The 9,855-nt window shown below is 52.0% G+C and overlaps 1 pseudogene; it reads right to left on the minus strand.

Moving 5' to 3' along the window:
• Positions 1-366: 366 nt before the first annotated feature.
• Positions 367-617, minus strand: LOC116636880 (annotated as a pseudogene).
• Positions 618-9,855: the final 9,238 nt, after the last annotated feature.

A 9,855-nucleotide genomic window follows, 5' to 3' on the forward strand; every position in this document is an offset into this window, starting at 1 on the left:
GTGTACAGTTCAATGGTGTTAACTACATTCACATTGTTGTACAAGTATCACCACCATCTGTCTCTGGAACTTTTTCAGCTTCCTCCACTGGAACCCTGTACCCATTAAAGAATAATTCCCCATTCCCCACTCCCAGCCAGTCTCTGGCAATCACCATTCTGCTCTTAGACTACTTTGTGACTCAGTTTCTCTTTCGCTTAATAAAAGAGAGGGTCCATGGCTAATTGTGGGGTTGCTTCTCTATATTCAGGCCTTCTTGCATGTCCGTGATTGGTTTATTATAAGAAGTTAAGAGAAAATGGGGCTGGAGAAGGGAAGGAGACAGCTGGATAGGGATTTTCATCCTGGGCCTACTGTCCACAGGCCTCAGCAGCCCTGCCACGGGTCTGATTCTTTCCCCTCAAGTTGGTCTTGAGAGCCATTTCTGTGTTGTAGATCCACTGGCAGGTTTCATAGCTTTCTCTCTGTCGCCGAAGGCATGGCTTTTCACACAGTACTATAATGTCCTCCGTGAGCCCATCCATGGCGAGGATTCTGGTTAGGGTCCTGGATGCACCTTCCACATTCCCCTCCTGTACCATCACAATCCTGGCTGTGAACGTCAAATGTTTTGCCATGACCTTGGGGATTTAAATCTTCACTCTGCAGGACCCCACGTCTTCGGGAACCAGCCGCCCCCGAGAACCTAAATTCCCTCTTTTTTTAAAAACACCAGTCATATTGGATTAGGGCCACCCTAATGACCTCATCTTGACTTGATTACATCTGCACAGACCCTATTTCCAAATAAAGTCACATTCACAGGTGCTGGGAGTTGGGACTTCAACATATCCCTTTGGGGGGGGGACACAGTTCAACCCATACCTAACAGGTGAGTTGTGGCCAAAGAAACACTTGTACAGAGAGATCTAAGGGACAAAGGTTTGGGGAACTCCACCCAGGCCAGAAGAGCACAGGAAAGGGAGTCAGGGGGCTGGGATCCTGCCCCAGGGATCCCCTCATGACGGGAACTCCTTGGGCAATCCTGCTGTCCCCCCTCTCTGAGCCTTGATTCCCTGGAGTTTTGAACTGGGCCCCACAGAATCCCAAAGGAACATGGAGAGACTTGGGGGAGGTCAGAGAGGGCAGGACTCCAGACCCCCCAGTATTACCAGCACTTTGCTCCATCCATTATTGGGACAGTGGGAAAATATTTGACAAAAAGGCACCAAAATAACTTACAAAATAAGAACATTTGAAAACCACTGCATTGGTGGGTCTGAGCAGCTCCTTGCACCCACTCTGATTTTAACTTTGTCCCCTCCCTGGGCTGGGAAGGCAGGAGCAGTTGCTACTCGCTTTTCTCTGGGAAGAGAGCGTCCGTCTGTGCAGATTTCACCCTCAGGAAAGATCCTGGTCTCAAAGCTCCCCTCGGAACCCCACCAGAGAGGAAGTGGAGGAGGCCGCTCAGCCTTGGGGCCCTTCCCTCACAGGCTCCAGCTGCCTTAGGGACCTTTCAGTTCCCATAATTTGTAATTTGCTGCTGAAGGTCTGCCTGCCATGGGGAGTCTGTACACGCTATTCCCTCTGCTGGGGACATTCTTCTACCCCTTCATCTGTCTGCTCTGCTCAAGCTTGGTCCCCTCCTCAGGGAAGTCTTCCCTGATCTTCCTCAACTAGTGAAGCCCCCCCTCCCTCCACCATGCCATTTTATAATCTCTAGAATATGGTTCATCCCTGGCTCTGCATCAGACTCACCTTGGCAGCTTTTAAAAAATACCCATTCTGGAGGCGCCTGGCTGGTGCTGTTGGCTGAGCGTCCAACTCGGTTTTGGCTCAGGTTGTGATCTCAGGGTTGTGAGATCGAGCACTGCGTTGGGCTCCGAGCTCAGCACAGAGTCTGATTAAAATTCTTTCTCCCTTGGGGGCGCCTGGGTGGCTCAGTCGTTAAGCTTCTGCCTTCCGGCTCAGGTCATGATCCCAGGGTCCTGGGATCGAGCCCCGCATCGGGCTCCCTGCTCCTCGGGAAGCCTGCTTCCGCCTCTCCCACTCCCCCTGCTTGTGTTCCCTCTCTCGCTGTGGCTCTCTCTGTTAAATAAATAAATAAATAAATAAATAAATAAATAAATAAATAAATAAAAAATAAATAAAAATTCTTTCTCCCTCTGCCCCTCCACCCCTCTAAGATAAATAAATAAATCTTAAAAAAAAAACAAAAAAAACACCCATTCTGGGGCACCTGACTGGCTCAGTTGGTGGGGCATGTAATCTTGATTTTAGGATTGTGAGTTTGAGCCCCACATTGGGTGTAGAGATTACTTAAAAAAAAAATGCCCATTCCCTGGGGCCTACCTCCTGTGCTTCTGATTCCTTTGGTCTGGCGTGAGGCCAAGAACCTGCATTTTAACCAGCTTTAATATGCAGCCACGGTTGAGAATCACGACTAATAATTATAACGATCCAAATAATCCGTACTTCCCATAGCTAGCAATTTTTTGAAAAACAAAATCTAAAAACAAATTTGGTGGCAAAACTAGAGACTCTGCAAAGCCATCTAGAAACTTCATTTAGCCCATGTACCACTAATAGTCATAGGCTTCCCTGTAGAAATCTCAACTGGATTGGCTAGAGCGGTTGCTTCGGACACTCTGGGGTGATATGTAATACATGGTATAAGCTCTGCGTTGTTCTTGTAATCCCTACCACATTTGGTCTCCAGTGTTTGCAGACGGGACTGCGGACCCGAGACCATAATGAGGATGGCTGCCTTCTCTAGACAATGTCACATTCATCCTGCCCAGAGAGAAGTCCTTTACACGCTTGCCTTCTCCAATCCCCATCACCTCTCTGTAAGGAAAGCATACTCTTCAATCCCATTTTACAGAAGAGGAAACAGGCTCAGCGGGAGAGCACAGTAACCTGCCCAAGGTCTCCCACCTCCCTATCACATGGGAAGGAGGGCGTTCTACCCAGGCGGGCTCAGGCACCCCAGCCCTAAGGACAACCACAGGGGAAACATTATTGAGGGCGTGAGTGTGTGAGTGTGTGGTACTTGTGTGTCCTGACAGTGTGGGCAAGGACCGTGGTCAGCCATCAGATCCCCAGGCCCAGCACGGGGCCTGTGAGTGCCGGGTGCCCAGAGTCCCAGCGGGACAGGCTGGTGAAGCTCGAGCCAGGCAGCCTGGTGGGGAGGTACCCGAGCTTGTCTCCCTCGGAGGCTTGCCCTTGGAACACTGCCCTGCTGTTTGGCCAGGCTTCAAGCCCGAGGGATGGATTTAGTGTCCTTAATCCTCCTCTTGAGTCAAGCCCCTGCTTGTCACCGGCCTGCCTGGGACCCCTCAGATCAGCCTCTTTGGTGAGGCCTGCCTCTGAGCTCCGAGGCACACAGGTCTGGATTGGTGGGAGGGGCGCTGGCCCTGCAGTCTAGCCAGCCCCTCTGCTCCCACCAGCCTCCTTCATCAAACGAAGATTGTCCATGGGGCAGATGGGGGAAACGGCCATGACACTTTACAGCTGCCCTTGAATTGCGGCCGGCCCCGGGACTTGCTTGGGCTAATCAAATATGGTGGAAGAGACACTGTGCCAGTTGTAAGCCTGGGCCTCAAGAGACCTTGCAGCTTTTGCTTTTGTTGTCACACGGCAGCCGTGCCATGTGCCAAAGTCAGGGTGGCCCGCTGGGGGATGAGACACCATGAGGACTCATGAGGGAGCCCCACCAAGCCAGCAGAAGAACCCCTTGCTGAGTGAAGTCCAAATCTCCAACCCACAGAACTGTGAGCCAAATATGTCGTGATTGTTTTAAGCCCCTTAGTTTGGGCTGAAGCTAACTAACACCCTCCACTCCAATCCTCTCTGAGCTGGTGAGGAGTAAATTAGGTTGCACTCTGGCCAGTGGCTGCCACAGAGAGAATACCCAATAAATGCTGATGTGCTCTTACTCCTCTGACAAAATATGTTTTAGTGGTCAAAAATAAAAGAAAGAAGGTGAAGTTCTCGTAGGTTTGGTGATTTTTACCATGAATTTCATTTCACCTGAGATTGGTTCCCTTCTCCATGTCCTAGAGGGGCTCCTGTGGGTGGATTGGGGTTAGGTGCCCATCATGAAAGCCATCCTTATGAGTGTTTTAGGCCCCAGGGAACTCATGAGAACACCCAGAGAAAGAGTATGTTAAGAGAGAAGAGAACCCCAACCTTGAAGGAATTGGCCTCAGAAGAGGAGCTCATAAAGGGGCCTGAAGAGGAAGGGCAGGAAGTTGAAGGCAACCGGAAGAGGGCATGTCATGGAAGCCGAGTGAAGGGCAAGGGAATCATGAAGGAGGAGGGCTTTTTTTTTTTTTTTAAAGATTTTATTTATTTATTTGAGGGAGAGAGAATGAGAGAGAGCACATGAGAGAGGGGAGGGTCAGAGGGAGAAGCAGACTCCCTGCTGAGCAGGGAGCCCGATGCGGGACTCGATCCAGGGACCCCAGGATCATGACCTGAGCCGAAGGCAGTCGCTTAACCAACTGAGCCACCCAGGCGCCCAAGGAGGAGGGCTTTAATGGGGTCCAAGGAAGCTCAGTGAAAGAGGATTGACAAGTGACAACTGGATGTGTCCACATACAGATGAGCTGTCAGTGGCAACGTGGGATTCCATGGAGTACGAGGGAAGGACATCTGAACGCAATGCTCAAGGGGAAAGCCAGACAAACAGAAGGCATGGAATGTAGGTGTATTATGTTCACAGATATTCTCTCATGGAAATATCGTTTCTACTTCTGCGTACTGGCACCTCTCTGCTCCTAGCGACTGGGGCATACAGGAGTAAACACAACAGTCTGCATCTTAAGAAATGTGAGATCCATGAGGAGACACAGAGATGGTGGCTGAATGAATAAAACAACAACCGAGTGAGTGAAATCTCCTTGGGTAGAATGCCCCCAGGGGCTAGCCCCTCCCCCCAGCTCATCCTGGGGTCCAGCACAAAGGCTGTGGAGTAGGACACCCCCAGCGCTCATACTTGCAAGCTCTGTGACCTTTGCAAGCGACCTCACCTCTCTGGGCTTTGGCATCTTCACCTGGACCATGGAGCTGTGATAGCTGCCAACGTGCCTGGCTCTTGAGTGAGAAAGAGCAGCAAGATCCCATGGAGGGGGAGCTCTGTGGACAGCAGTGGGGGTGTGAGAGGCTCCCCTCAGCTGGCAGATCTCCCAGGGAGCTGTGAGTTTGATCTTTTCTGTTTTCATAAAACACACCTGACCAGGTGGATGCCTGTTTCTTACAGAAGGGAAAAACAAAATGAGGGAAAGGGTTGTGTGTGGGAGTGAGGGCAGGAAGGAAGAGAAGGGGAGGGGAAAAGGAGGGATAAGGGTGGCAGGAATGCCCCTGAGCACTTGCTGTGCTCCAGCCCCTACTCTTTGCTCTTGCACCTCATCAATTCATTGAATCCTCGCGGTAGCCCAATGAGGCAGGTGCTGTGCTCATCCTCACTTTGCCGACCGAGAAATGGAGTGATCTCCCCGCTTGTGACAGAACCTGGGGAGCAGAAGCAGGATTGGAATCCTAATCCTGGCAGCCTGACTCCAGAGCAGGCAGGGAAGGGGGTGCCTGTCCAGGTAGACAGAGCCTAGGGTTAGGAGCCCCAGCCTTGGGTTGGGGCCCAGAACTGCCACAGACTTGTGTGGGGGCCTGGTCCTCTTCGGACCCCAGTCACCCCATCTGTACAGTAAAGGGCTGAGTCCTGCTCTCCAAGCTCCTCTCTCCTGGCCCCTTCCTGCTCTTCACTGGGGCTTAAATGCCCCACCTGGTCAGCCCTGAGTCGGTCCCTGCCCCCAGGCCCACGGCCCTCAAGGACACTCTCTCCTAATAGGGGGAGCCCAAGGTCCTGTCCCTGACTTAGGCTCTGACCCTCTGCCCCACCCCTGACAGAAGCCTCCTCACCGGCTTTGCCACCACTCAAGTCCCTGGGGAAAAGTCAACTCACATGTCACTCTTGCTGAAGAATCTTCAGTGGCTCCCTATTGTCTTCCAAGTGATCAAACCCCTCAGCCCAGCCTTCAGAGGCTCATGATGCTTTCTTTCTAGCTGGGCTCCCAGCTGCCTCCCCTAAATTCTTGCAGCTGGCCACAGGCAAGGCTTCCTTTCCCTTTGGGTTTTCCCACCGTGTGTCTGCACAAACAGTCCTTCTGTGGGTCCAGCTTCCTGTTCCCCAGGCCAGGCTCACGGCTCCTCCCGAAGTAGGAAACAGAACTTAAACCGTCTGGCCGGAGTGGGTTTTGTGTGATTACTCCTGAGCTCCTTGAGGCCAGGGGCTAGCCCTCTCTGGGCCCGTGCACCCCCACCACCTCCCCAGCCTCAAGGGGAGGATCACGAGGCAGCAGGAGCCCTCAGTCCAAGAAGTGACAGGAGATAAAAGTTGGCGGAAGCCCCGTGTCCTACTGGTGGGAAGTCAGGCCGCAGAGACTCAGGATCCAGGCCCCTTCGGCCTCCACATCTGAACAAATTTGAGAGGGCAGCGAGTCCTCCCTCTCCCACACCCAGAACAGCCTGGAAGACATCAACTGGGAGGCTTTTGGAACCTGGCATACCCGGGGTTGTTGTCCACTCTGCTGTGGAGAGCTGCCACCCTGTGTCCATCCCAACGATGCCCAGAATCGCTTCAGTCTGCAGTTCAAGGAGAGCTTCTGCTCACCACAGACCTCCCCGGGGCCCCTCAGGAGGACTCTCAGTGCTTCTTCCGAGTGTGAGGGTTCCTTGAGACCCAAACTAGGCCCACATCTCGTCTGTGCCCAGGCTTGGCTGGAGGTGCCCAGTGTCGGGCCTGTTCTCTTGGCCTCTAGGAGGTTCTGTTCCCCTGCCCAGCCCGCAGTGGTGGCACCATCAGAGGGAGGTGGGGGTCTGGGGGATGCACCAGTGCTGGGGCAGAGGCAGGGATGGGGGACAGGGTGGTGGCTCGGGAACAGGCTGGACATGAGATGGAGTCATTTGAGGCAGGCCACTGGGGTCCTGGGAGCCCTCGAGCCAGGCCGGCCTGACGTGTGAGGCTTTAGGTCAGGAGGCCACAAGGCCGTTGGTGCACAGGCCCCCGATTTCCAGGACACTGTGGCCACAGCCTTCCCTAGCTGTTTGCCTTGGACAAGGCCCTTCAAAAATGCCACCCTCAGGGGGCCACGGAAATTCGGTGCGATGTGAAGTAAGTGCAGTTCTCAGCACAAGGCCACCACCCAGGAAGTGTTCTGACTCAGGCAGTAAATGGCAGTACCCCCAAAGGTGAGAGGGAAGGGGGGCCCCCCTATGAACAGGCGGGATGCAATTTCACAGGTAAGGCCCAGTCACCCAGGAAGGAGAGATTTTCTCCCCCAAAGAAATGGCTCTGCAAGTTCCCAGGCCCCTGAGCTGCCTCCAAGTCTCTCCAGGTCCACAGCTTTGCACCGGCCTCCTCCACGGTCTCCCAGCCTCTATCTCCCCGCTCCAGGTCTCTCTCTGCTCACTCTGCAGTGCTTCTGCCCCCCAGAACCTTCAGTGGCTCCCACTTGCCTGCAGAACAAAGAACAGGCCCTCCTTTGACCCTCCAGGTGGCCTTGAAATCTGATCATATCCTCCCTTTCCGTTGCTCTCCTCCATTCTCACTGCCCAAGTGTATTGTGTACTCCGCTCCTCCTGGCCCTTGCTCACTCATTTCTCTCCTCCTGACACTTTGTCCAGCCTCGGTGGAAATCCCCTACACGCTCCAGACACCACCGAGTGCTACACTCTCCTCGAAGCCTTGCTGTACTTCCCGGTGTGATGGAAACTCTCCCCTTCTGGAGCTCTATGACATTTTGCCCATGCTGCCCTTGTAGATTCTCCATTCACAGAGAATTTGGGGTTGGACCAACCAGGGCTAGGTAAGTCCTGACTCTCTGATCCAGCATTTGTCCATCTATGGAATGGGATTTGAGGCCATCAGCTGCTCCCCAAGGCATTGGGAAGGCTTAAAAGAAGGCACAGATAATGAGCCTTCTCATTTCCAAGTTCCAAAACAGGCAAGGACCTCCCCTGGCATTGTCTCCCCAAGAGGCATCGACCTTCCTCTTGGCCAAGAGAACTCTGATTTCAGGGGAGGGAGTAACATGCTCCACCCCAGGGGACAATCTTGAGTGGAATAGGCAGTCCCAGCCATCCCATTCCCCATGGCCAGTGACACGTCTGCAGTGGCCATGGGACCAGGTTCTGGCCAATGAGACAGAGGAGTAAGTCTGCTAGGGGCTTTAAGAGAAGGTTTCCTTCTGGAGAAAAGAAAGGGACACCTCATTGTTCAAGGAGACAGCTGTTGCCCCCGTTCTCCCAGCTCCAGGTGTTGGATATCCTGTCCACCATCCGTGTCCCTGAGGGAAGGTGTCACTGACATGCTGAGGATGGCATTGTGGAAAGTCACAAAGTGCTGTGGTTTCCCGGGACAGCACTGCTCTCCTGAGTCCCCTGGGATCATAGCTGAGAGCTGAGTGACAAGAGACAGCCGTGTGGCAGTCTAGGGAAAGGGTGTTCCAGGCAGAGGGACTAGCCAGGGCAATGACCCCAGGCAGGAGGGAGCTTGGGGTGTGTGTGTGTGTGTGTGTGCTTGTAGGGAGAGGGGGAATGTGCAGAAGATGAGATCGGGGTGGCAGGGTCTGGATGACATAGAACCTCACAGAACTTTATTTTATTTTTTATTTTTGTCTTGCATTTTTATTTTTTTTATTTGTTATTTAAGTTCTAGTTAGTTATATAGTGTATGATTAGTTCCAGGGGTAGAATTTAGTGATTCATCGGTTGCATATAACATCCGGTGCTCATTACATCACATGCCCTCCTTAAGGCCCATCACCACCAGTTTCCCCATCCTCACACCCACCTCCCCTCCAGCAACCCTCAGTTTGTTCCCTCTAGTTGAGAGTCTCTTATGGTTTGCTTCCCTTTCTGTTTCTATCTTACTTTATTTTTCCTTCCTTTCCCCTATGTTCATCTGTTTTGTTTCTTAAATTCCACATATGAGTGAAATCATATGATATTTGTGTTTCTCTGACTGACTTCTTTCGTTTAGCGTAATACCCTCTAGTTCCATCCACATCATTGCAAATGGCAAGATTTTATCTCACAGAACTTTAGATTTTATTCATTGTACCCCCAACTTTTTATTATAAAAATGTCCTAAAACATAGAACAATTGAAAGAATATAGAATAAACACTCATATATATGCCATCTCGTTCAACCACTGTGAATATTTTGGCATATTTGCCTTCTTTTCTTTTTTTTTAAAGATTTTATTTATTTATTTTAAAAAAATTTTATTTATTCATTTGAAAGTGAGACAGAGAGGGAGAATGGGCGGCGGGGGAGCAGAGGGAGAGGGAGAAGCAGGCTCCCTGCTCAGCAGGGAGCCCGATGTGGGGCTCCATCCCAGAACCTTGTGGTCATGACCTGAGCCGAAGGCAGACGCCCAACTGACTGAGCCACCCATGCACCCCAAATTGTATTTATTCATTTGAGAGAGAGAGAGCATGAGCAAGGGGAGGAGCAGAAGAGAGGGAGAAGCAGGCCTCCCGCTGAGCGGGGAGCCCTACACGGGGCTCAATCCCAGGACCCTGGGATCATGACCTGAGCCAAAGGCAGACACTTAACCTACTGAGCCACCCAGGCCCCCCTCCCCTGATGCTGACTTTTTAAAAAATTTCTTCATTTGATTTCTTTATTAAATGGAGGTATATCACCCACACAGTCAACAAGTCTTGAGTCCACAGCTTGGTGAATTTGCACATATATAATCGTCACCCAGATCAAGATACAGAATATTTCCGTCCTCCCCAAAGGTTCCCTTGAGCTCCCTCGAGCTCTTTCCAGGGGATCCCTGCCCCCGCCTGAGGCAAGAACAGTTCTA

The sequence above is a fragment of the Phoca vitulina genome, unplaced genomic scaffold (genome assembly GCF_004348235.1).
Source record: "Phoca vitulina isolate PV1807 unplaced genomic scaffold, GSC_HSeal_1.0 scaffold13, whole genome shotgun sequence".
Taxonomy (NCBI): domain Eukaryota; kingdom Metazoa; phylum Chordata; class Mammalia; order Carnivora; family Phocidae; genus Phoca; species Phoca vitulina.